Source organism: Macrotis lagotis, chromosome 5 (genome assembly GCF_037893015.1).
Source record: "Macrotis lagotis isolate mMagLag1 chromosome 5, bilby.v1.9.chrom.fasta, whole genome shotgun sequence".
Taxonomy (NCBI): Eukaryota; Metazoa; Chordata; class Mammalia; order Peramelemorphia; family Peramelidae; genus Macrotis; species Macrotis lagotis.
Window position 1 is genome coordinate 20,296,216 of NC_133662.1, and position 24,529 is coordinate 20,320,744.

General features: G+C 37.7%; 1 protein-coding gene across 6 annotated transcripts in view; it reads left to right on the top strand.

Moving 5' to 3' along the window:
• BICRAL (BICRA like chromatin remodeling complex associated protein) overlaps nucleotides 1-24,529 on the top strand; it is a 101,796-nt gene that overhangs the window by 27,148 nt on the left and 50,119 nt on the right. The window contains exon 1 of one of the 6 annotated variants that reach the window (XM_074236975.1): nucleotides 993-23,051. The exons of 4 other annotated variants lie outside the window; for them this stretch is intronic. The gene's annotated coding sequence lies outside the window, so the exon portion shown is untranslated. Of the gene's footprint in view, nucleotides 1-992; nucleotides 23,052-24,529 lie in introns of those variants that run through there. One more of the 6 variants, XM_074236977.1, reaches the window with a different exon arrangement.

Genomic DNA, 24,529 nt, shown 5'->3' on the forward strand with positions numbered 1-24,529 from the left:
CGGGCACGGCGGGCACGGGCTGGGGGCGGGCGGGGGGGGGGCAGCCCGGCGGGGGGTGGGTGGGGGTGATTTCTTTCTTTTCCGCTGATGCAAATTCAGGAGCGGGGCGAGGGCGCGCTGGGGGAGGGGGTCGGGAGCCTTTAATGACTCACTGATTGAGCTGGTTTAAAATTAGTGGGGTGGGTGTGAGTGTGAGTGCGTGTGCGCGCCGTGTGCGGGAGGGGGCCGCTGCCGCCCCCCCCCCCCGGCCGCCGAGCCGCCGCGCCGCGCCGAGCCGGGCGGGGAGGGCAGGGCGGCCAGGAGCCGCGGGCCGGAGGAGGAGAGGGGAGAAGGGGCAGAGGCGGGGGCAGGGGCAGGGAGGGGAGGGCGGCCGACAAAGAAAAATCGTCTTTCCCAATCTCCTCCCTCTTTTCCCTGGTTCCTTCCCCCTCGCCTCCTGCCTCGGCAGCGCCGGCCCGAGTCACAGTCCGTCCTCGGTGGCCGCCCCGGGGGGAGCGGGCCCCGGCGGCTCCCCGGGCGCGGCCCGGGCGGGTTGTCGCCCTTCCCCGGGGCTGGGGGCGGCCTGCGGAGCCCGGGGCGCGCTGCCCTGGGCTAGGCCCGGGACGGAGCCGGGCCCCGGAGCCGGGCCCCGCAGGACACGCGGAACGCTTTTCTCTCCAGGCGGACGGGCCGCCTGCCCGGCGTGGCGTGCCCGACCCCAGAGATGGGGGTGCGGGGTGAAGGGAAGGCGCTTTGGGGTGCCCGTTAAGATGGCGCCGGCCTGGCCCGCCGCCAGGGTTTGTTGCGCAGTTTCTCGGAGAATGCTCCGCGCCCAAGGGCGCCATTTTCTTTCCTGGCCGGGGCGGGGCCCTCCCGGCGGGGGGCTCCTGGCGCGCCCCGGCCCCCCCCCCCCCGGGAGGAGGCCCAGGGTGGGGGGCCAGTGACTCACCCCGCACGGGGGTCGGAGGAGGGGGCGCGGAGGCCTAGGGCCGCCCCCCCCCCAGGACTGGTGGGCTTCTGGGGGGGGATGAGAGGGTCGTTAGAGCCTCCGCACCCCCCACCCCAGAAGCAAGTCTTCAGCTGCAAGGCTTGGCCTGTTGGGACCCCCCCCCCAGAGTCGGAGGACATTTGGGGCTTTTCCTTCATCCTCCCCAAAGAAATGTGGAGTAGGGCTCCATCAGCTCCCCAAGCCCATTAAAGTAAATGGGTTGTTGACAGGATTGGCCTGCCTACCTGTAAATTCATTAATTGGCGTCTTGTCATCGAGTCCTGTGCAGAAACCTCAGAGTTTATAGCAGAATGCTCCTGGAGGGGGAAAACATCTGCCTGTGCCATCCTCTTAACTCAAATTCTGCATTCCCCCCCCCCCCAAATTATTGAAGTACTATTTTGGTTTTTCATTTAGTGGACCACCATCGTAGAAGAGAGAAAAGTATTTTGAATCTTTTTCCTTGCTGGCTTTACCACCTGGGATTGGTGGGTTTGTGTCTTAGGTTTTCTGAGAATTGAATTTTGTATTTAGAGAAGAATACTATACAGGCCTTTTGATCCATTCCTTTTTTCTGACAGGATTTGGCACCAGATTATTTTTTAGCAGTTTCCTGGTTCATTGATATAAATTCGATTGACTTTTATTAAAGGATAAAAGTATTTCGCTTTATGTCTTTTCACTTTTCCCAGTGTGAGGAAAGTGAACATAGCTCTGGCTGATAAGTGGAACGTTAGTAAAAATCATTACCTTGAAAGTATACTACATCTTTCCCATTCCCATCCATAGTTTTAGGTAATAGGAGAGACAAGATTCCTCAACCTAGAGACTTGGCATGTTGGTCTCCCTCCTACCCACCCTGAAGACATTAGGGGTTTTCCTTTATTCTCCCCAGACATCTGGAATACACAGCTACATCTGATCCCCAAGCCTGTTGAGAAATTTCAAAACATCCAGGTCTATGATTGTGTAATGTTGCTTTTTCCATTTCCTACCTTTATCTAAAAATAAGCAAATTCTTTAAATTAGTCAACAGTTTTATGTTCAGGATTTTTGGAAGTGATAACATCTACCTAATTTATTGCACATAAAAGTTACTTGGCATTATGTAATGGTGGTAAGCTTGATCCAGTTTTTGTATACTGTATAAATAAGCACTGACATTTTGACTTGAATTTCTGAATTGGAGTTCCCAATGGTGTGTGATTAACCACTCCTACCTTTTGTTATCTCTACTTACAGAAATCTTGGGATGATCTCACAGAAGGCATTCCTTAAGGAATCAAATTTTTATTCCAGATTCCTTGCCAATATAGTTTGTGAAACAGATGCTAGGCCAAGACTATCCAATGTTTCTAAACCTTCATCTCCTAGTTAAATGTAGTTAATAGCAAAAAAGCCAAAACAGTCCATATTATGTCTACAATAAAAAACACACACCCATATGATATAGGAGAAAAGTGACCAACACTGTTTCCTATTTAGCCAAGACTTCCTTTAGCAGAAGTGGAGCCTTTATTGTACTTTTAAATTGTTATAGAGGTGTTTTGTGGTCAGTAAAGGTAAAGAGATGAATGAAAATAAAATGTAGGCAATAAGTTACTTGATTGTAGAATGGAGAGGTGTGTAGAAGAGAGAAAAGATGTCAGGTAGCATTAAATCATAAACTTCTTTGGGTAGTGACCATGACTTGTACTTGTTAATCTGTTCATTAATTTTTCAGTGACATTCAACTTACTATGGCCCTATTTGGGGTTTTCTTGGTAAAGATGGTTTACCATTTCCTTCTCTGGTTCATTTTACACATGAGGAAATTGAGGCAGATAGGGTTGAGTGATTTGTCCAAGGTCACATAACTATTAAGGGTCTGAAGCCCAGGAAGATGAATTTTTCCAATTCTAGCCAAGCACTTGATCCTCTGTGCCACCTAGCTGCACTGTGAGTCTATTCATTAAATTATTAGCTGAGGACTTTAGAAACCAAAAAATTCTGCTAAATCTCAAAGATCAGGTTATCAAAATTATATCTATAATGGCATGTACTTTATCTCACACATTAATTTGCAGTGGAAGTATTAACTGGAGGTAAATAACTGTTGTGTGAGGAAAATAGGCGCAAAAGAAAGCCTGTTATTTTTGTTGAAATTCTTGACTTTAAGGACTTTTTAAATTGCAAACTAATATATAAATTAGTTATTAACTCATAATTTCTAATTAAATCTGTTACACTGAAAGCACAGAAAACTCTAAAATGTGGCATTTTTCATTGTCAAGAACTTCACAGAAATTTTGACTCCTATTGCATCTTTGAACGAAGAAAAAATAGTATGCATAGTCAACATTAGATTATTAAAATAAATTATTCTTTCACCAATTTCTCCTTTTCCAGCCACCAAGTTTTAAGCAGGTTAGGCAATGCCACTCTTCTGCTCAAGGATACTTTTTGATTATGTCTCCTTATTCACTTTAGGATAAACTACAACCTTTTCTATCTTGCACTTAAAGCCCTTCGCAGTCTGGCTCTAACCTGTCTTTCCCTGCTTAATTTCACATTATTCTGGTCTAGCTCATCTGGCCTACTTTTGATTTCTGGCATATGTACTTTTGCACAAGCTCCCCTTGTCAAGAATGTATTCGTTCCTTACTACAGTCTCTTAGACTAGCTTTCTTCAAGACTCAACTCAGGTTACCGCCTTTCCTTGAGTGCAACTTCTCAGAACTATAATGTATCTTACTTTGCCAAGAGTAGTGAGCTAGACCAGTAGGCAGGAAGATGAGTTCAGATTCAACTTCAAATATTTCTTAGCTATATTATATGAATTAAAAAAAATCTATTACATTCTGTATGTTAAGCACTGGGGATATAAATGGAAATACAAAGCTAGCCCCTGTTTTCAAGGAGTCCCCATTCTAATGGGGGAGACAACACATGTGGAAGGGTTCAGCTTCAAGTTAGATTGGTCTTACCATGCAGGGACAAAGCAGATGTTATCACCTTTTCTTTGAAGTCATTTCCTCTGATAAAGCATCACTTTCTGAAGTTGAATCATTTTACAATGCCAAGAACTTTAGTGAGTCTTTCCTGAGTCTTTAGGGCTGGGCCAGGAGCATTTCTATTTTCAAGGTTCTTGGACTCAGGATCCTGAAACCACTTCCATGCAGTAGTCCAGTATTGGTCAAAGTGATGGTCTGACTTGCCTGGCATTTGCTCCTTCTGATTTTCCCTGTGGGTTCCTTGCTGCTTAAATTAGGCTGATTTGTTGTCCTATGGGGCAGTCAGTGGATATGGCTGTGGGACTTTTGAGGCACCAGAGTCAGGGGCAGTGATCTGGGAGCTGCTGCCACTTCCAGAGCTCCTTTTACCAGTCTGTTGATTGCAGTCAGACAGTAGTTGTTAATGGTGATGAGGAAGGTGGGCCCCCTTTCCTCAATGATGACTGTGGAGGATGTACAGAAAAGTAGGTCTGGTGGTTGGGAAATGGAAGGGATACTGTTATTCCCAAGGCTCTTGGGTATCTAGGGGAATTAAATGGTGGTCAAAGTGGTGGTGGAGAGTGATTTGACATGGTTAGTAAATAACTGCCTCTCCTTTCCTTCAGGCTGCCTTGTTGCTGCTTCTGGCAATGTGACCCTGGGCAAGTCTCTTGAGTTATCTCATCTGTAAAATGAGGATAATTGCCTCTATTCCCAGATTTATGAAGATAACATGAGATAGTTGTACAACACTTTACAAATCTTAAGGTTCTATATAAAGCTATTATCATTTATTACTAATATTGTTATTCAGAAGGTAGCCTTTCTAGGAGCCCCTTGTTTCCAAATTACTTTGTATTGATATTGGTAATTTCATATATCAAATCTGCATGTATGTTATTTACCTTCAGAAGGCTCCCTAAGGACAAGGACTATTTCATTTGTGTGTGTGTGTGTGTGTGTGTGTGTGTGTGTGTGTGTATTCCCCTGTGCTCCACAGAGATTCCTGATCCATCATAGGGATAGGCTTGGACTTGTGATTTTCATGTTCTGGAGAGCTACCTCCTTCCAATTTGAGTCAACCTCTTCTCTGTTACTTGGAGAGTCTTAGAATAGCAGATCTCAAAATGTAGTCAGGACTACTGGGTCTCATTATCTTGGTATTATTATGAAAATAGTTATTTAAAGTTATAAGATATAAATAAGGATATATATATATATCCCATATAAACACAGATATTTGGGGAAATCCTCCATAATTTTTAGGAGTGTATAGGGATCCTGTGTATAGTGTTTAAGAGTGTATAGGTCATAGGGTAGCTTAATGGATAAAGCACCTGCCCTGGAGTCTAGAGGACTTGAGTTTAAATCTGATCTCAGATACTTAATACTTACTTAGCTGTGAGACCTTGGGCAAGTCACTTAACCCCCTTCCAAAAACAACAACAAAAGTATGTATGCTAGATGGTGAAATGCATAGGGTTTTGGACAAGGAGGCAGGAAAACTCCCCTTTTTGAGTTCAAATTTTACCTCAGGGGTGGCTAGGTGGCATAGTGGATAAAGCATTGGCCTTGGAGTCAGGAGTACCTGGGTTCAAATCTGGTCTCAGACACTTAATAATTACCTAGCTCTGTGGCCTTGGGCAAGCCAAACTTCAACACCATTTGCCTTGCAAAAACCTAAAAAAAAAAAAGTTTTACCTCAGACACTTATTTGACTCTGAGCATGTCATTAACCCTATTTGCTTCATTTTCCTTATTAAACAGTGAGGGTCCGAGAGCCAGTAATTTGAGAAATTGGGGCTTAGGGTATCAATCTGTGACAGAGGTCACATTAGAATCCATATCTTCCCAGTTTCAGAGTTCACTTTATTTAGACCTGATATCTAAAAGACCCTTAAAAATGATTAAATGAAAAAGAAAATAAATAAAAATGCTTATCAAATGAAAAGAACCTACCTCAGATATAAAATATTATGGTTTAGCATCATGAGCAGATGTTTCAAAATGATAAACATTTTGGATTTGGAAACCAACATTTTATGTTTAAAAGTGATTTGGTCATCATCTTGTTCTCTTTGGAAGAATGGTGCAGTAAAAAAACAAATGTTACGCTTGTAGGGATGTAGAAGAAAGCAGTTCCTTTTCATTTAAGCTATAGATTAAAGATTTTAAATCTTTAGTTTTAAAAAAGATTTTTAAAGAAAAATTTCAGCATTAATTGGAAACATTACTGGAATCCTTGCATTTGGAAAAATAAAACCTGTAGTTCATATTTGTCTTATCTGCCCCTTGCCTCATCCTCAGCTCTGATTCAGTCCAGTAAGCCTCAAAGACTTTATAGTATTGTTAGGGGTTTGACATGACCCTAACACTAACTTTCCATCCACCTTTTGCAGTTAGATTGAAATTCTGGTATATAATGCAGTTTCCCTTGTTTAGAGAATAGGGTTTTTTTTGGTTTTTTTAGGTTTTTTTTTTTTTTGCAAGGCAAACGGGGTTAAGTGGCTTGTCCAAGGCCACACAGCTACGTAATTATTAAGTGTCTGAGACTGGATTAGAGAATAGTTTTGATAAAAAAAATTATACAATATAAAAATAAAGATTAAGAATTCTTGTAAAGGTTAGGGAACACTTGCTATTTGTCCCTTTTTCTCGAAGCAGATCATAACATTAGGGAGGTGATGTTATACAAGTGCATGAATAGGATTTGAGTCCTCAGGTTCACTGTCACCTCCAGAGCCATCTGGATCCAATGGACAGATATGGATTAGGATGATTGGAGATGGCCTTGGATGAGAGGCAATCAGGGTTAAGTGATTTGCCCAAGGTCACATAGCTAGTAAGTGTCTGAGGCAGGATTTGAACTCAGGTCATCCTGACTTCAGTGCCACTGCTGTACCCACTGCACCATCTAGTTTGCCCATAGGAAACATTTATAAAAGATTGCAAAATGAAAATGCATTTTTTAATTTGAAATATGCTAGTTTTTATACTCAATGTGCCTTAAAGCTTTTAGGTACTTAGTATTTATAGAATGAGTGAAGATAAGAACCAGATCCTTTCCTAGGGCATGAGGAATTTTTGGTATTTGACTTTACTATTGGCACTAGGTAGAGGTTTAAGGTGAATATCCTTGGATTACCTGGAAGAGACATATACATTTAATCAGTCCATGAGCCTGATACCATCAGGAAGGCAGAACCATGTTGCATATTGTACTTCCAAGGCTACCCTTAATGTTCATTTTAACCTAATTTCACCTATATAAAAATGCTGGTAGTATATTTACCCTCAATAAAGGGCACTGACATTCTGTACACTTAGGAATTGCATGGGAAAGGTCATAGTTGCATTTTGTGTTGGGGAAGACTTTACTGATGAAGTGATAACTGAGATGGACTAAGTATAAGGTTTAGCTTAATGGAGTGGAAAGTTGGAGTACATTTACCAGAGAATAGAATGAACAAAGAGAGATGTTCCCAGAATAGTGAGAAGTCTGACTACAGTGGAGGTTCTGTTTTGGGGATTGGGAGATCAAATTACATGATTCATAAAATTATGGAAGACCTTGAATGTCAAAGAAATTTAGACTTTGTAGAAAGTAGACAAGTTTGAAGTTTTTTGAGGTAAGGACTAACGTTGATATTTATGTCTTAAATAATTGATTTAGCTGGCATGAAAAGAGTCCCAAATTAAAGACACTAATTTGGAAATTGTTGTGTCAGCAAACTAGGCATAAGATTGTAGTAAGAGTGGTGGCAGCAATGGGAATAGAAAGAAAACAGTATCTTAACTGGCAATTTCTGTATCTAGGACAGTAATTTTTTTTTAAATAGGCAAAAGAGAGACCCCAAGCAAGACTTTTGCAATTAGGCCAGATGGGAAGAAGCACACTGAGGGAATGAATAGCTACCAGTGGAAAAGAAGTTCCTGGAAGTGTTTTTACAAATTATTGTTAACTTAGTGCTAAGTTATTGTTGTTTCTACACTACTGAAAGTGTCATAGATGCCTTTTATTAGTATCTTGTGCTTGAAAAGAACTGCTTATAAGACTTAAAAATAAAAGACACAGGATTTGGAATCACACAGGATTGAATCAAAGGGAGTACAGAAGATTAAAATAAACACCACGAAAAATTTATAGCCTGACTTCTCTCTGGGAATGCTGAGCACACTGATAGAATTAAAGAAGTAAGAAAGTCAACTCAGTGAGAAGGGATCACAGATACCTTTGGAAAGTTTTTTGTTTTCCTCTATCAAAAAAATTCACTTCACACTTTACAAGGTTACCAATGACCTTAGATAATCCTTAGTTAAAATATGAGTGTTACTGCTCTTCTTGTAGTATTTCTCATTGTATTCTGTGATGCTTAGCTATCTTTTACTGCCTCTTCCTGTGGACTTTTCCCAGGCTTAGTTGTTGGCCTTGTTCTTTTTTCCTTTTCTTTCCCCTTAAATCTAAATAATACTAACAAGTTCAGGTATCACCTAGTTTTACAGAGCTAAACCAGAATTGGGCATTTCAGGTATATGCTGAGAATGAGGTCTTCCTCTGAGTCTGAGGGAAAGATGGATTTATTGGGATCAGAGAGGGGTCCTCTTATGAGGGACCATTTCTTGAAAATGGGAGTAGAGAAAGGGAAGTTAATGTTTGCATATCTGACACACCTGCTGTGCAAAGTATGTTGGAAATCATGGAGATGAATGAAAAATTGCCTTAAGAGAAACCAGCCCCAGTTTCTTTGGAATAGCAGAAACTTGTAGTGAGTCAGGTCTCCGAGGTTCTATGCTTTTCTCTAGTAGAAAGAAAATTGATGGTAGGTATGTAAATTCCAATTAGATTTTGAGGGAGACCAGGAGAAAAGTTTTAGCTCTTATGGCAAAGTGTCAGAGATGACAGATTGGAGATGACTGATCACAGAAGGGAAGCACCAAACTTGAGATTTTGAAGGTGTAAACAGTGCCAGGGTCTATGCTAAGCATTTAGAAATTCAAAGAAAGGCCAGAGCAACCCTACTTTTAAGGAGCTATTAAGACAATGTGTAAACTACTATATATAAACAAGATATTGACAGATACATTGGAAATAATCAACAGAAGGCAGGTACTATTGCTAAGGAGGATCAGAAATTCTTGTAGTGGAGTTTTACTAGGGTCTTTAAAAGAAACCAGAGAAGCTAAGAGGTAGAGATGAGGAAAAAGAGTTTTCCAGTCATCAGAGACAAGGCAGTAAAAAAAGCACTGAATCAGGAAATGAAGGGTCTTTCGAATAACTAGGTCAGTGTCCCTGCATCGAAGAGTATGTAGAAGGGGACTGGAAAGAAAGGAAGAGTTTAGTGATTACTACGGATCAAATAGAAGATTTTATATTTGATTCTGGAGATAATAGGGAATCACTGGAGTTCATTGAAAAGGAGGGTGACAAAATTAGACTTGTGCTTTAGGGAAGATCAGTTTGACAGCTGAGGGGATGGATTGGAGTAGGGAGAGATCATCAGGTAGGTAATCCACTAGCAAGGTATTGCAAAAGTCCAAGCATAAGGTAAAAGCCCGTACAAGGGTAGTGACAGTGTCAGAGGAGGAGGGGACATATATGAGATGTTATAAAGATAAAATGGACAGGACTTGAAATCAGATTAGATGTAAGAGAAAGTAATGACACCTCAATTTTAGGAGTTGGGGAACTGAAGAGGGCAAAGCATTGTCAGCATGGCAAACTTGCAAGTCAATTTGGTAGGTTAAAAAAAAATGTGAGGGGCAACTAGATGGTGCAGTGGATAAAGCACCAGCCCTGGAGTCAGGAGTACCTGGGTTCAAATCTGGTCTCAGACACTTAATAATTACCTAGCTGTGTGGCCTTAGGCAAGCCACTTAACCTCATTTGCCTTGCAAAAACCTAAAAAATAAAAAAAAATCTCAATTTGATGTTGAAGTCATTTGGAATGGTAAAAATAGGGCCCTGGTGAGTCTTTTTTTGGATTTTTAAAAAAAGTTTAATATGCATAATTTAAATACCAATTATATCACGCATTTCCTTTTTATTTTTTCATTTTAAATATTTTATTTATTTTGAGTTTTACAATTTTTCCTCTAATCTTACTTCTCTCCCCCCACCCCCCCACAGAAGGCAATTTGCCAGTCTTTACATTATTTCCATTATTTCCATTGATCCAAATAGAATGTGATGGGAGAGAAATCATATTTTTAAGAAAAAAAAAGTATGAGATATTAAGATTATATAATATAATGGTTATTTTTCCTAATTTGATGGTAATAGTCTTTGGTCTTTGTTCAAAGTCTGTAATTCTTTCTCTGGATATAGATGGTATTCTCCATTGCAGATAGCTCAAAATTGTTCCTGGTTGTTGCACTGAAGGGATGAGCAAGTCCATCAGGGTTGACCATCACCCCCATGTTGCTGTTAGGGTGTACAATGTTTTTCTAGTTCTGCTTATCTCACTCAGCATCAGTTCATGCAAATCTTTCCAGGCTTCCCTGAATTCCCATCTCTCCTGGTGTGCAAAAGCTTTTTAATTTAATGTGATCAAAATCTAGTTTTTTTACTTTTTAAGAATTTTAGACAATGGGGTTAAGTGACTTGCCCAAGGTCACACAGCTAGGTAATTATTAAGTGTCTGAGGCCAAATTTGAACTCAGCTACTCCTGACTCCAGGGCTGGTGCTCTATCCACTGTGTCACTTAGCCACCCCATCTAGTTTGTTTCTAGTGATGTTCTCCATTTCTTCCTTTGTCATAAACTGATTCCCTTTCCATGGATCTGACAGGTAAACTCCTTGATCTTAAAAGTTTTTGTAGGGCAATGGAGTTAAGTAGTTTGCCCAAGGCTACACAGCTAAGTAATTGTTTTAAGTGTTTGAGGCCGGATTTGAAATCAGGTACTCCTGCTCTATCCACTGTGCTACCTAGCCGTCCCCTATAACTAGTTTATCTTAACACTGCTAATGAAAGCTCATTTCACCAAAAGAAATCAGTGTATGCCCAAAGCATCTTAATTGTCATGTGGAAAAAGATCTTCCCATTTTCTTTTGCTCATCTCCTATTTATCTAGATAGAACATTTGTTGACTGCCAGAAACTGAAGTAAGTATTGGGGATACAGATAGAAGCAAACAAGTAAATTGTTAACCTCAAGGAGCTTTCTTTTATAGAGGAGGAAAACAATTCATAAAAGAGGAGCTAGAAGCAGGTTATATATAAAATACGGTCTAGAGTGTCTGATAAGTGACATGGAAGCCTGGTTCTGGGCAAGAGAATGTTAAAGTTTACTTAGAATAATCCCAAATTAGGAGTTCAAGACTGAAATGGAAGGAAGAGCTAGAAACAATGTAGCAAATAATTCCTAGACTATTCCTGAAGTAGGGGCTGAATGGTTTAAAAACTGAACAGGAAAGTATAATGATAGTCTGCTCACTTCTTGAGAATGTAGAAAGTTGGGAGGTTAGTGATTGGGATCTTGGAATCTTACTATACACATATCCCAGAACATAATTTTGATAAACTCAATAGTCTGGCTATATAGTTTGGCAAAATGGATTTGGATAAAATTTTGAAATTTTATTCTAATATGCAATATTTTGATTTCTCTCTATTAAACACTAACTTTGAATGGGAGATTCTGAGGAAATGTTAAAGCATACTACAATTTTCTACAGAGGATGTGTTTTCAGTTTAACCTAATATTTCTATTAAATGCAAAATGTTGATGTCACCATGAAACTTGATTTTATATTTTGACTAAGCACAATTAGTCACATTTGATATTCTTTTCCCTTCAGAATATAGGAATAAGATAAAAATGGCCTTTGGGTTGCTATCTTTAACAAATGGAAAAGAAACAAGGTGTTTCTTCAGTTTTTAAGTCTTTTGAGAAAGAGAAAATATTTTTGACCTGGATTGAATATAATGCAGTTTGAAAACTCTTCATATACTTTGAAGTATTTGTTGACAGTTTACTGTATATTTGTTACAAATTTGACACAGTATTTAGTTTATACCATTATGTGTTAATAGAATTGCTCCAAAGGAGAATTTTTTAAAGAGCCTATATTAAAAGATTGATTCCAAAAGTCAGTTTTGATTTTTTTGTAGGAAAGCTTAGTCCTGATATAGAACTATAATATTTATTATAAAACAATCTAATTGCATATGATAAATAGCCAGTAACTCATGGGCTTTTATCTTGATTGTGAAAGCATTCAGGTTGCTTGAGTCTTCATGCTAAGCTGCAGGAATTGTGAACATTTTTCTTTCTTGTCTACCTCTCATGACTTCTAAAACTATCTCAATATTTAACTAGAAGTAAACCTATTTGGGGGCGTGGGGGGGGGGATTAGAATTTTGAAAGCCTTTGAAAATACTTTGTAAATGTTTTGTTCTTGAAACCAAGGAGTTTGGAAACATTTCTATACAGTAGTATCTTAAAAATCAATTTGCAATGTTTAATTTTTTTTTCACCTTTTGCAGCCAGCTAAACTCATTTCTGGAATTACCTTTCAACAGCTGTTAAGGTAGACTAGTAATTTAAACTATTTTCTCTTTGTATCCCTATCAGTAATTCTAATGCCGTAAATAATCTTGCCTTTTACCTAAGTTTGATACAATATTGTATAGTTCATTTTAACCTGATATGCATTAGAAATAGTTTTATTTAAAAGACTTTTTCTTAGATCATTGGAGATAATTTTGAAACTAAAGATTTTTACTTAGAAAAATTAAAATTCCGAAATCATTTATAGTAATTGTAGTTTGTAGGATAGGAAAACCAATGTAACTTGGATTTGATTTAAAATATTCATCTTAGCTCAATGCCTAGAATATCAGTTTTATAATTAAATGAAGTTTATAAATGATTGTAAATTAAATTAGATCACAGAGCTAGGTAATTATTAAGTATCTGAGAATTTGAACTCAGGTCCTTCTAACTCCAGGGCCAGTGCTCTCTAGCTGTCCCTGAATTCAAAAATCTTTTTACTGTTGATTTTCCAAGTCTTAGACTTCTGCGGTCCTATGCATCTTTGGTTTTGCCTATGCTTAAATGATCAGATTTAGAATTGAGGTATTTGTCCTCATTCTTAAAAAATCTTCAATTACTGACCTATAGTTGGCTTATGTTCTTGGTAGCCTTTTATTGCCATTTCTTTCCAAATCTTTTGTGTTTCATTGTTCTTTTTAGTCTTGGTCAGCTCTTCGTGACTCCATTTGGGGTTTATTAGCAAAGGTACAAGAATGGTTTACTTTTCCTTCTCTAGCTCATTTTATAGAGGAGGTAACTGAGGCAAACAATGGTTTGCTTAGGGTCACAAAGCTAGTAAATCTCTGGCCAAATTTGAACTCTAGAATGAATCCTGATTCCAGGACCACAGCTCTATCCACTGTTCCATTTAACTGCTTCTTTTGTATTGTACTTGTATATTTTCTATTTTACCTATGTAGGGCATAAAAAAAAGGAATCTCAAAGTGAAGAAAAGCAGTCAAATGACATTTGGGTAATTCATAGACACACCAAAAAAGAGACATCAAAATTGTCCATTTACAATTTCTAAATGTACTTAACAGATGAAATGGAATGATCTTTTTGTCCAGTATTTCACATATTTCCTTATATTCTCCATAAGTTCTAGCTTATATTATAATTATTAAAGATATGAAAACCAATTTATTTTCTAAATATTTTAATTTCACTTAATACAAATAAGCTTGCCAAAAGACTATTTTGCAAATGAAAATTTTTCTATTGTAATTGAATCTTCCATAAGAGAGTTTTTCTAGCTAACATTGATCATATGGATACTATGAACTAAAATAATTATTCTCAAGATCTGTTTGGCAGTCTTTTAACTTTAGTTCAGCTTTCTAGCATTTAAATTTCTAACAACAGTTTGAGCTAAAATACATTCTGAGTTTAAAATTTCCTAACTACAAAAACAATAGGTGTGGTTTATTTTTATAGTTTGAACATTATACACTTGCATTAAATGTTGATACACAACAAGAATTTTTTGATTTTTCTAATTGGTCATCTGTTTTTTTAATGAATTGGTATAAAAGCTTCAAAATTTTTTAAATTTACCTCAAGTATATCCCATAATTAAAAACAAAATTTGCATTTCCAGCAGAATTTTTTCCTTTCCCAATTTCACATCAGATAGTCAAAATATTTTTTCAAGTTAATTTTAAGAAGCAATGGCATATTATTTTCCTGTAGAATATTTCTTTCAGGTTTTTTTGCAAGGCAAATGGGGTTAAGTGGCTTGCCCAAGGCCACACAGCTAGGTAATTATTAAGTATTTGAGACCGGATTTGAACCCAGGTACTCTTGACTCCAGGACCAGTGCTTTATCCGCTGCACCACCTAGCCACCCCTCCTGTAGAATATTTCTAGGATTTCTATTGTGATAGCAAGGCCTCTGTATTTTGATTTTATAACACAACATATAAATTTCTACCAACCTGAACAGTTTGAGCTAAAATAATTCTGAGTTTAAAATTTCCTACTACAAAAACAGTGGGTACAATTTATTTTTTAAGTTTGAACATTATATATACACAACTTGCATTAAATGTTGATGCACAACAGGAATCAAGGAAAATATTGTGTTTCTAGTAAGTAGGTAGTGAAATGGGAAGAGCTCCAGACCTGAGGCCAAAAGACCTAATTTCAAATTCAGACACACATACACACATACAAACTTTGTGACCTTGAACAAGTCTTTTAATTTGTTTGCCTTAGTTTCCTCAACTGTAAAATGGGGATCATACTAGTACCTGTTCTGAGGATCAAATGAAATATTTTTAGTAATTAGTACTTTATTTTTTCCAATTACATGTAAAGATGGTTTTAAACATTCATTTTTTAAATTGAAATTTTATTTTCCAATTGCATGCAAGGTTTGTTTTTCAACATTCATTCATTTGCAGATTTATGAGGTTTTTTTTCCTACCACATTCCCTTCCCTCCCACTTTGCTATGGTGGTGAACAGTAAAATTTATACAATCTTGTTTAACATATTCATGTTGTGAAAGAGGAATTAGAACTAAGGGGAATAGAAAAAAAAACAAGAAAAAAGAAAAACAAGTTTTAAAAAAAGAGTATGCATTTAGATTCCATGGTTTTTCCCTCTAGATGTGAATGACATTGTTCGTAGTATGTCTCTTAGGGTTGTCCTTGATCTCTGAACTTCTGAGAGAAGCTGCATCCTTCATAGCTGATCATCTTACAGTGTTGTTAATGCGTACAGTGTTTTCTTGGTTCTGTTTATTTCACTTCATTTCTTTCTTTCCATGCTTCTCTAAAGTCCAACCACTCGTGATTTCTTTTAGTACTCTAATATGCATATACCATAACTTGTTCAGCCATTCATCCCTTCAGTTTCCAGTTCTTTTTCACTTTTCCACTATTTGCTATATTTTTGAACATGAGACTTTTTTTTTTTTGCTTTTTTATGATTTCTTTGGGATATAGGACTAGTATTGGTATCCTCACATCAAGTCTGAACTCGCCATTTATTGTTTCCAGATTTGTTCCTATCCCCTCCTATTCCTTCATCATGGGGCTTAGGAGAACAAATTTAATTCTTGGTCTGGCAACCCTTGAGACCCTTGATATGTTTTGTTCCCCATAAATCTTTTTTCCAGGATAAGCAGATATAGAATAAGATAGAATAGTACGATATAATGGAAACAGCACCGAATTCCAGTTTTGTTACTAACTTTGACAAATTAACTTTTTTGGTTCTCATTTTCTTTATTTCTAAAAGCAGAGGTGTGGACTAGATGGCTTCTAAGGTTCTTTCCAGAACCAGTGAGCCTACGAGACTCTTTTCTATCATAATAATATGGTGATCCTCCAGCTAATCAGCCCTTCTCATAACCACTATCATGAAAAATAGTTTAAAAAAAAGTGTTTGGTTAATGCTGAGAATGTTAAGTGTCATCTATTTCTGGTCAGGGAAAGCTTCATTGAGAATGTAGAAAGTCTTGTAGAAAGGATTTTGATGATTAGAAAATGATTAGAAAATTAGTTTTGATCATGGCATTATCTTTCAGATCCAAAGTGCTCAGAAAAATTCAAGAGAGAGATATTTGAGGATTAGTGAGTAACTCAGTTTGACTGAGCCTTGACAGACTAAGAAGTTATCATTTAAATGACATTATGTGCTAGGTACTATACTAAGTGCTTCATAAATTTTCTTATTTGATTCTCACAATCCTCAGAGGTAGAGGCTATTATCCTAATTTTACCGATGAGGAAACTGAGGCAGGCAGTTCAATGACTTGCCCAGGGTCACACATCTAAGAAAATGAAGTGGATTTGAATTCAGATCATCCTAATTCCAGAACCAGAGCTCTCCCATTGGGCCACTGAACTGCTCATGGACTTTAAACATTGTGTGAACATTTCTGAACAGAGCAGACAAGGAAATTCTATGTATTGAAAGGAAAAGGACAGTTGTCAGTGTAGAAGTGCTCTGGGTTGGCCAACTTTGGTACCCCTTTATCTTACTAGTCTTTGAGGAGAAATAGTTTTTCCTGTCTATTTAAAAGGAAGCTTTTCTGTATCAGCTGAAGAATGGCATCTTTGAAATGAGCCCTCTTCTTTTTGAGATAAGAGTCATTCTATTTAGTGCTCCTCTTTACCCACTTCATGCTGGATAAACAGTTTCCCCCAATCCTCTTATCAGGCAGAGACCTCAGAAGAAAATTACTTTTGTTGTCCTTACAATTGGCTGTAGACTATCCACTTAATGGGAATTTGAAGAGTAAATTTTTTTAATTACATGAAAAATTAGTTTTCAGCATTCATTTTTGTAAAATTTTAATTCCAAATTTTTCTCCCTTCCTCCTTCCCTTTGGCTGCCCCTCTGCCCCCACGATAGCAATCTGATATTTTAAGACCACTAGTGTTATTGGAGAGACTCCTTGGAGTTAGAACAAATCATTTAAGAGGCAGCTAGTGACAGAGGAAGACCTGAATTCAAATTCATCCTCAGATACTGACTGGCTGTATGATCCTGGGAAAGTCATTTAACCTGTTTTCCTCAGTTTCCTCAAATATAAAAATGGGCATAGCACTGACCTCAAAGATCAGACCAGATAATTTTTGTTGTAATTAACCAGGCTCTCTATAAATACTTATTCTCTTTCCCTCTTACTTCCCCCACACATCTACTTAATCTAAGATCAGTTCCTACTCTAATGATTTCATCACTGGTTCTGACCATACATCAAGTTACTTTTTCTTTTCAAATTTAAGTTGTTCAAATTCATTTTGTGACTTTAATACCATAGTTTACTTAAATATCTCTTTGATGTCCAAAAGCTCCCCAAGACTCCTTTGTAACTTTGATGCTACCAATTCAATGCTTAAAAGATATGTGAAACTAGCCAATCCAATTAGGTTATTAAGGTAAATATGGGAAATACCAAAGTCGTCATAAATGCTAGCTACTATTATTTAGTTTCATTGTCGTAAGCTTTTTTTCCCTAGTGGGATGTATTATATTATATGTATATATTATATTTATTTATTATGTTTATATTTATTTATATTATATTATGTTATACATATATATTATATTTGGTGAAAACTACCCTGGGGGAAAAAAGCCAAGTAATTTCACATCCTCAGCTGCCCATTAAGCCAATGAATGGGGCGGGGGTGGGGGGGATTGACCTTTTCGTCTATAGACCTTGCTTCTATTGCCCCTTGACCAAACTGTAGTAATTAAATCTTGCAGAGTACAGTTTGATAGTCATCTACTGAGGGATGACTACGGACCCACTGCTGTTTGGCACTGGATATTCAGATAATCAGACACTCCTACCCACCAAATTACTAATCTGTTCCTGGTATTCAGTCCAAGAAAAATAAACTTGTGTGCCTACTATGTGCTTACATGCCTACTATGTGCTTAGTACCCCAGAGGTCCTGTTCTCAAAGAAATTAAAATCTGTGGGAGAGGAAACAGTATACAAATAGCTGCTATCATGAGAGTGCTTAGAGTAGGTTCTGATAAAGCAGTGCTCAAAATTTTTGGAGCCCAATATTACTATTCACCTTATGTGACTGGTCAGAGAAGGCAAAATTTGAGATGGATTTTGAATAGAACATCAGAAAGGTAGTATTTTTCCTGTGTAAACATACTTAGCTATAACACTTTTTTTAAATTTTTTTTTAGATTTCATTTATTTTGAGTTTTACAATTTTTCCCCCATTTTTGCTTCATTCCCCCATCCCCCACAGAAGGCATTGTTAGTGTTATACATGGAACCAATGTAAAGACTAACTTTGTCTTTGTGAAGCTGTATTTCTGTTCTCTAAAAACATTTAATATGGAAAATATTTTCAGAAATCACATTCTATTCCAAAAATTATAGTTAAAAGCTTTTCACCTGGGGTGGCTAGGTGGCACAGTGGAAAAGAGCACCTGCCCTGGAGTCAGAAGTACCTGAGTTCAAATCCGGCCTCAGACACTTAATAATTACCTAGCTGTGTGGTCTTGGGCAAGCCACTTAATCCAGTTTGCCTTGCAAAAACCTAAAAAACAAAAAACAAAAACTTTTCACCTTGTACATTTCTATATAGTGATACATTTTTTTTATTCTTCCTTTCCTAGTCTTTTCCAAGTTTGTTATTTTCTAGGACCAAATTATTTCAATGATTACATTATGTAATAATATAGTCTGATGTATTCCCTTTTTCATTTTCATTATTCCTTCGGAATTGTTACTTTCTCCAGTTCTGTGGTAATTTGATTGGTATGGCATAGTCCAGCTATTTAGCTATGAGCACTTGCTATTTTTCTAGGTATTTAAGACCTTTATTCCTTTAAGGAACATTTTGCAATTGTATTCATAAATGCTTTGGTAAATTGACTTCCAGATAATGTTACATTTTGTATTTATTTTGGATGGGACTTCCTTTTGTATTATAGATTTTATAATTCTAGATTTTATGTTATGAATTTTGTTATTGCAATGTAGAAATGTGGATTTTTTTTTCAGATGCTAAAGGGAAGGAAATAGTTATTTTATGGCCTACACCTTTACTTTGTTAACCCAAATAACAATCAGGGAAATGACACATCCTTGCTTTGCTATCGTTTTTATTGGAGGTACTATTGTTTTCCCATTGAATATAATAATACTAGCTTTCAGTTTTTGAATTATACTTTTTACAGTGAGAAAATTTTTCTTTGCCTATGTCTGAAAATATAAATTTCCTAGGAAACAATATTTGTCAGAAAATTAAGAGAACAGTCTGGCAGAAATTATATTTAGGCCAGTGTCTTATATCCATTTTGGATTTATTGTGACATATGTGTTTGACTGGAATATTAAATATCAGTAGAACTTTCACAACTGTAAGGGCTGAATTTTTAACCAAATAATGAAGAAAATGACTAATTTTGAATACATGAAATTGAACAAAATTAATAATAAGGGGAGTAGATCAACTAGGGAAAAAATCTTCCTATCAGATATCCTTGGCAAGATATGGAACCAAGATATATAATAGCTAAGTGATTAAAGAACAGTACTTGAAATAATTGCAAACCATAGCAACTGAAGGAAAATACTCCATTATCACTAATATGAGAAACAACCTTGACATTTTACCTCACACTGCAAATTAGCAATAGTAGAGTTTTTGTGGAAAGGCAGATATACTAAAGATTTATTCATAGAGCCATAATTTGGTCCAGCTGTTCTTGAAAGCAATTTGGGATTATTTGAAGAAAGTCACTAAATATTCAAAGTTTTTGGCCCAGAGATTTCTACCTCTTAGGATGTCAGTGATAAAAATAAATATCCACCAAAATATTTATAGTCATACTTTGTTACAGTTCTTTACTTTTTCATTTGGGAGATACCTAAAACATTATTACTGTGTTGTAAGAAAACAGTTTGAAGAACACAGAGAAGCATGAAAAGATTTTTATGAATAGCAAAGTGAAATAAGCAGAACCAGCAAAAACTCATCACAGTGACTGTAGCAATGTAAATGGAAGGAACAAAAATTAAACAAAACTGAAAACTGAAATTATGATACTTCTACCACCCTGATCTCATGCTTGAGCTATTGCAATAGTAAACTGATAGGACTGTCTGCCACAAATCTCTCCCCAATCCAGCCCATAATCCATTTAGCTACCAAAGTGATCTTCCTAAAGCACACATCCAATCATGATACCCCTAACTTAAAATTATTATGATCCTCTTATCACTTCCAGGACCAAAGCCCTTCAAAACAAAATCCTCCCCCCACATTTTCAAGTCTTTTCACACCCCAATATCTATTTTTTGATCCAGTAACACTGGCCTCCTGGCTGTTCAATGAACAACATTCCCCATCTCTCAGCTCCAGGCATTTTCTCTGTCACTCATGCTTGAAATGCTTGTCTCTTTGCTCATTTCTATCTCCTGGTTTCTCAGGCTCCCAAAAAATATGCCTCATGAACACAGCATAGTGGAGCAAGAAAAGTACTTCCTAAAGACTTGGATTGCAGTTCCACTTCCAGTACATCAATTGTGTGACCATAGGCAGGATGCTTAACATTTTCTTCATCTGTAACATGAGATCAATTCTTGTAGTACCTGGTTATGGTGAGGAGCAAATGCAATAATGCATATAAAACAATGCATATAGTCAGCATGCCTTAAAAGTGCTATAAAAATATCAGTTATTTTTGTTATTGAAATACAACTTCTGTCATATGGGAAATTTTTAATGTTTATAAGGGGTTCTTATTTTGGCAGTTGGTAGCCTATTGGATAGAGTGATGATGCCTGGATTCTAGCTTGCCTCAGATATTATATTTTCAGCCCTCTGCAATCATTTCACCTCTCTCAATTTCAGTTTCTTCCTTTATAACAAAGATAATAACACTTACCTATCCACAGCAGGTTATCATAAAGTTTTTGTAAACCTTGTCACATTATGTAACTGTTGACTGTTACTACTACTACTACTACTACTACTACTACTACTAATACTGTTGTTATTTGAAAAATTTAGAAACAACCTTAGTTCTGAGTAAAATTACAATAATAAATGTACTTTACCATGTAATTTTCAAATTGTCCATTTAAGATTTTATACCAAAGTGAGATGTGTTATATTAATAGAAATTTATTCAACAAACATCCTACTTTGAAAATTGTTAACTTTTCCATCAATTAAGCAAAGATAATTAGATATGATCCCTGCCTTTTAAGTTATCTGTGGACTATTATTAAAATGTTAAGTGATAGCCAGATTTTCACAGAAAAAGTACTTTGCTCACTTACAGTGCAAGGATGAATGTATGCTTCCATCCAGATGAGGCATGGTAAAACTTCAGTGTGGTTACAAAGGTTAACTTGTGTCTGGAAGGACATACTGCTAAGTCTGATGAGTAGGGTGAATAATAAGAAGCATCAACATTACTGATATTTGCAGTCATTTCATAGGATTCATTATTCATACTTATCAGAAAACCTAGCTTCATGTCAGTATTATTGACTGAAAAAAGTTCAAGTATGCCTCTACTATTATAAATAGCAAAGAAATGACAGTGGAAACTGTACTATTCCCTTCTCCGAATTAGACTTCTACATATCTCCCAGGGTAAAATTTTAAAATATATGATTGTCTCTCAGAATTTATGGTTTTCAATGACACTAAGCTAATTTAAAGAAAAGGAAATAGGGGTGGCTAGGTGGTGTAGTAGATAAAGCACCGGCCTTGGAGTACCTGGGTTCAAATCTGGTCTCAGACACTTAATGGTAAAAACAATTCCTTCCCTCAGGAACTTACATTCTAATGGAAAAGAAAACATGTAAACATGTAAATAGTTAGGATCAGATTAAACATATACCAAGTGGATTAAAGGTAATCTCAGGGTAGGAAAGACACCTGGTTGCCAATTGGGAAGACCAGGAAAGACCTGCTGTGGAAGGTTATGTTTGAATTGAGCCTTGAAGGAGCCTGGGGATTGTAAAGTCAGTGGTAAAGGAACAAAGCATTGCAGGTACAGGGGAGAGTCACTGTAAATGAAAGGAGAGAGATGGGAGGGTTTTGTTTCCTCTGGGGTAAGAGATTTTGAGTGTGTATGTAATTTCTTCTCTGAGCCATTTCTGATGTGAATGAAGGCTCACTCATTTCCCCTCACTTTCCCCATCCCCTCCACATCATTGCAAAAGCTTTTTCTTGATTTTTTTATGTGAAATATTTTAGTCCATTCTACTTCTCCTTTCCCTTTCTCCCACTACATTCCTTTTTTTCACCCACTGACTCCATCTTTATACCGTTATATTCTGTTTGTCTCTTGTTTGTCTATATATGCTCCTAGTTCTAACTTCTCTTATGAGAAAGTTTGTATGAGTTATCAGTAACATCTTCCCAAGCAGGAATACATGCAGTTAAGCATCATTAAATCCCTTGTATGCCCTTCCCCTCTCTGGGTGTCCCTTGGGTCTTATACTTGAAAATCAAGTTCAGCTCTGATCATTTCCTGTTTTATTGAATGTCCATTTTTTACCCCTGATAGAGGATGTTCAGTTTTGCTGAGTGGTTAATTCTCAGTTGTAATCCAAGCTCTTTTGCTTTCCACAATATCATATTCCAAGCTCCACGAACTCTTTAACATTCCCAAATCCTAATCCTGTCATGCCATGGTAATTATTTCTGGTTGTTTGTAATATTTTCTCTTTGACTTGTGAGTTCTGGAATTTGGCTATAATATTCTTGGGAGTTTTTGGGGGTAATCTCAGGAGATTAGTGGATTCTCTCAATTTCTATTTTACTCTCTGCTTCTGGGATATCAGGGAAATTTTGCTGCATTATTTCTTGAAAAAATGTAGCCTAGGCTCTTTTCCTGGTCATGACTTTCAGGCAAATTAAATTATCTCTCCTGGATCTGTTTTCCAGGTCAGTTATTTTTTTTTATTTTTTATTTTTTAGGTTTTTGCAAGGCAAATGGGGTTAAGTGGCTTGCCCAAGGCCACACAGATGGGTAATTATTAAGTGTCTGAGGTCGGATTTGAACCCAGGTACTCCTGACTCCAAGGCTGGTGCTTTATCCACTACGCCACCTAGCCGCCCCCAGGTCAGTTATTTTTCCAGTTGAGTTATTTCATATTTTCATCTAGTTTTTTCATTCTTTTGGTTTGGTTTTGTTTGATTTCTCACAAAATCATCACCTTCCTTTAGCTTCATTCTACATTTGAAGGAATTATTTTCTTCAGATAGCTTTTTTAGCACCTTTTCCATCTGGCCAATTTTGCTTTTTAGGGCATTATTCTCATAGGTCTTTTGTTTCTGCCTTTTTCCATTTGACCTAAACTGGTTATTTTCTTCTGACTTGGTTTTCATGATTTTCCTACCATCACTCTCACTTCTCTTTCCATTTTTTCCCTCTACTTCCCTTACTTTTTTTTTAGTTTTGTTTTTTTTTTGCAAGACAAATGGGGTTAAGTGGCTTGCCCAAGGCCCCACAGGTAGATAATTAAAGTGTCTGAGGCTGGATTTGAACTCAGGTACTCCTGACTCCAGGGCCGGTGCTCTATCCACTACACCACCTAGACACCCCACCCTTACTTGCTTTTCAAAGTCTTTTTTGATCTCTTCCATAGCCTGAGACTAATTCCTATTTTTCTTGGAGTCTTTGGATACAGAAGTTTTGACTTTTTCATCTTCTGACTGTATATTTTGAGCCTCCATGGGACCAAATTAATTTTCTGTGGTCAGATTCTTTTTTTTTTCCTCTTGTTTGCTCATTTCCTCAGTCTATGATTGATTTACTACACTTCCAAAGCTTTTAGGGGGTCATCTTTGGTACATTCCCCCAGGGACTTTAATTCCTCCAATGTCTTCTGAGAGGTTCTGAGTGCTCTCCTGGCCTGTGTTCTGGTCTGTGATGACCATAGGCACTGCCCTCTGCCCTGGAACTGTGAGGAGGGATGGTCCCTCCTTCTCTATGGTTGTATGGGGGCCCAGACTGTGACTTGGATCTGAGTATGGTCAAAGCAGCAGAATCCTGCCCCAGGGATAGCAGAGACCTCTGTAATCTCTTCCCACCTGTAAACTGAGTACTTGAAGCAGCTGCTTCAAGAGGTTCCCATAGTTGCTCTGAGGCCAGTGAAGGCCTGGGCTTCAAGCTCACTCTAGTGTGGCAGAGTTCTGTGGAATCTCCAAGGCATCTCCAGCGATTCCCCCCAGGCCAAGAGTTCTGGAAACTGTTCCTACTGCCATGGACCCAAGTGCTCCCAGGGACTTAGGCACCTTGTGGGCTGTTCCTGGAAGGCTGGAGCTAGTTAGTTCCTGTGTGACATGACTGCAGCCCTGGCTACACTGTAGCTTCTTCTAGCCCTGGTCCTGATGGAACAGATCTTTCCCACGGATCCAACAAGTTGTCTTGGCCTGGAAAATTGCTTCAATTACTCTGATTTCTGCCCCTCTAGAATTTGGTTGGATTCATAATTTTACAATTTTTGGAGTTTTTTTGTGGGGGGAGCTTCTGCCTATCATTTTTTTGGTGAGGTTTTGAATTTTACAATTCCTCCTCGCCTTCCCCCCCCACACACA